This window comes from Meriones unguiculatus, chromosome 3 (genome assembly GCF_030254825.1).
Source record: "Meriones unguiculatus strain TT.TT164.6M chromosome 3, Bangor_MerUng_6.1, whole genome shotgun sequence".
Taxonomy (NCBI): Eukaryota; Metazoa; Chordata; class Mammalia; order Rodentia; family Muridae; genus Meriones; species Meriones unguiculatus.
The window spans coordinates 2369093-2372063 of record NC_083351.1 but is presented as its reverse complement, the minus strand read 5'-3'; the positions used below and the strand labels follow the sequence as shown (position 1 = coordinate 2372063).

General features: G+C 52.0%; 1 non-coding gene across 1 annotated transcript; it reads right to left on the bottom strand.

Annotated features, from left to right (window-relative positions):
- Positions 1-270: 270 nt before the first annotated feature.
- On the bottom strand, positions 271-396 carry LOC132653407 (U6atac minor spliceosomal RNA). Its single transcript, XR_009591151.1, has one exon. It is a non-coding gene; the product is annotated as a U6atac minor spliceosomal RNA (small nuclear RNA).
- Between the last annotated feature and the right edge of the window lie 2575 nt (positions 397-2971).

Genomic DNA, 2971 nt, shown 5'->3' with positions numbered 1-2971 from the left:
TTTTGAGTTGATTTTGTATCCAGCCACTTGGTTGAAGGTGTTTATCAGTTGTAGGAGTTCCCTGGTAGAATTTTGGGGGTCACTCATGTATACTATCATATCATCTGCAAATAGTGATACTTTGACTTCTTCCTTTCCAAACTGAATCCCCTTGATCTCCTTTAGTTGTCCTATTGCTCTCACAAGGACTTCAAGTATTATGTTAAAGAGGTACAGAGAGAGTGGGCAGCCTTGCCTTGTCCCTGATTTCAGTGGGGTCTATTTAAGTTTCAAAAGCAGTGGTTAGATGCCACAAAGTAGGTGGCAATGCCTTAACCTTATGCATGTTGTTAGGCCCAAGGGCCTCTTCCATCTTTTTCAAGGGGAGTGCTAACCTTCTCTCCTTTCATACAACACTCCAGTCCACTTCTTAAACACCATCAGTCTGCTTGCCACATCCACCCACATTCCCCTGAATTTCCTCAGCCTCCTACTGGCCACACTGTTGTTTCCTTCAGCCTTACTTCTTCCTCTGACCACACTCCTTCCCCTAATCTTTGCCCCTGCTACCCCAGATCTATAGAAAGCAAACGGTGTCTGGGGCCCTCTAACCCTCTACAATATATCAGGCAGGTAGCACACACATCAGGACACACTCCTGATGCAGGCCAGGTGCACAGGCAGGCAGGGCACATGGGGAAGGCACATAGAAATTCAAGGGAAAGGGGGTAGCCTTCCAATGGGCAACAGAGCTACACCCATTGATTTCATCAAACAGTCTCTCTGACAAAACAACAGAGGGTCCCACTGGTCCACAGGAGCCAAATCAGCTTGGAGAAGCCCCTTTATTGTCCCTGCCACCACCAGCACCACCACCTGTTTCCTGCTCTGGTGGTCCTGAAGCAGAGCCTCCTGCTCCCCCAGGGCAATTGTCCTGGACTGGACTCTTGGGCCCATACAGACCCCCTTTCATCTCAGCAGGAGCAGCATCTACCCCGCCTCGTTGACTCCATGTTTCTGGAGACACATCTGACCTATTGCATGGCCATGACACAATCTGGGCAGGGCTGGCTGTTCTTCCAAATGTCCCCCAGTGCCCAGCAGTGTCTGAGACTCAGCAGGAGCATGTTACTGCAGTGAACCAGTGCAGGCAGATCCAGCTACCCTGCAGTGGCTGATGGGAGTTGAGTCAGCCACAGCATGGCAGGTACACAGGTTTTAGGACTCAGATGGGGTCCTGTCTGAGATGACAGGGTGGCATAGGACAGAGACTCAGTGTGTCTGTCCCAGGCTCACACTGGTGCCTGGTGCTTCTGGGGGCTGAGACACCCAGAGGACACACACTGGGTAAAGCACTGACAACACTGTGGACGTTAATTAGCTCCCACATGTGCCACCTGGGCGGTCAGCCCAGTGACAGCAACACTGTGATCATCAACTAGCGCCCACACATGCCCCCAGGTGTGTGTGGGCATGTGTGGGCGCTAGATCAACCACAGCAAGACCAGTTCACACCGCCAGTCCCTGCTGCACTCCACTGATTCCCAGAGGTACTGGAAAGGAGCAGCAACTGTGTCTCTCTGGCCCACAGAAGGTTCTGGAAGCTGCTCTCAGAGCCTTGCTCATTCTCTACAGTACAGGTAACTGCTCAGGAATGACAAACAGGTAGGCAAAGCACTCCAGAACCCAATGGCAAGATGGAAAGACCATGTTTGATGACCAACATGCCCAGCCCTCCAGGAAACCAGACCAGAAGGGTGAGAGCCCTGCGACCAGTGTCCTGCCCTGCTGGCATCCAGCCTGAGCAGACACTCATGCCCACTGCCCAGTCCAGAGTCTCACTACTTGTGACTTTTCTCATGAACACCTAGCATCCCTGAGCTTGGATTCCACAGCCCCATGACTGGGACTCTCCTTTCCCATGAAAGCAAGATCTCCGTCCAAGCTATCGGGCTGGCCAAGCTCAGGACCTCCATCACTGGACACACATGCCCGACAATGGACAGCACTGTGTTAGTCCCCACCCAGAACAAGAGTCACCATGCCACATGTGGCCATCCCCTTGGCAGCCCTCTCAGAAGCACCGGGAAGCAGCCAGTGCCTTAGAGGTGGGGCTTTTCGTGACCGGGGTGGTCCCCATGAGCACATGAGCTTATTTGAAGGAGCAGAAACTACTCTTCTTGGATAAATGGGTTCTGTGTCTGCTCCCTCTAAGAAAGGACATGGGGTGCAGGGAGGCAGGTTCTCATTAGGAGGAAAGGGTAAAGTGCTTGCTCTGGGACTCTTCTAGCTCCAGGCATCAGTGTGATGCATGATGGGAAATTAGGTCTTATACCTCCACCCAAGACCAATGCATTAGTCCTGGTTCTCTATAATGGAGCTGGAGAATGACTATATATTGTAAAAAAGAATTTATTAGGCTGACCCACATCTTGGCTAAGTAGTTTAAAGTGTCAGTCTGCTGCAGAGGCTGAGAACCTGGCAGCTGCTCAATGAGGCTGGCTGCCTCAGCAGTCCCAATCTGATACTGAAGAGTGAGAGGGTTCCCAGAGAGCTATTGGTCTTCAGTCCATGATGGAAGACCGGAGAAGCTGGAGTCTGTGGCAGCAACATCACAGCAATAGAACAGATGCACTCCCCAGCAAGAAGTGAAGGCAGGCAGGCTCTTCCCTCAGGCCTCCTGTGGGAATGTACTCCCAGCCTGTACCTTTCCCTTCAGTTCACCCTTCCAGGAAATGCTCTGAGACCTGCCCAGAGGTGTATCCCCCAGTAGATTCCAGACTCAATCCTGTTGACAACCAAGATTAACCACCAAGTTCAGAGACCAACCCCTCAGGGACCCCAGGTTAAGGCTGAAATGTGGGAAAAGCAGCATGCTCTGACTTCCTGTCAGGATGAAAGTGGGTGTGGCCCTTGCTATAGTACTCTCAGCGGGACCAGGCTGAATCAAGCTGTGACCTGAGTGGAACCTTCCACCTCATCTCTTGTCAGG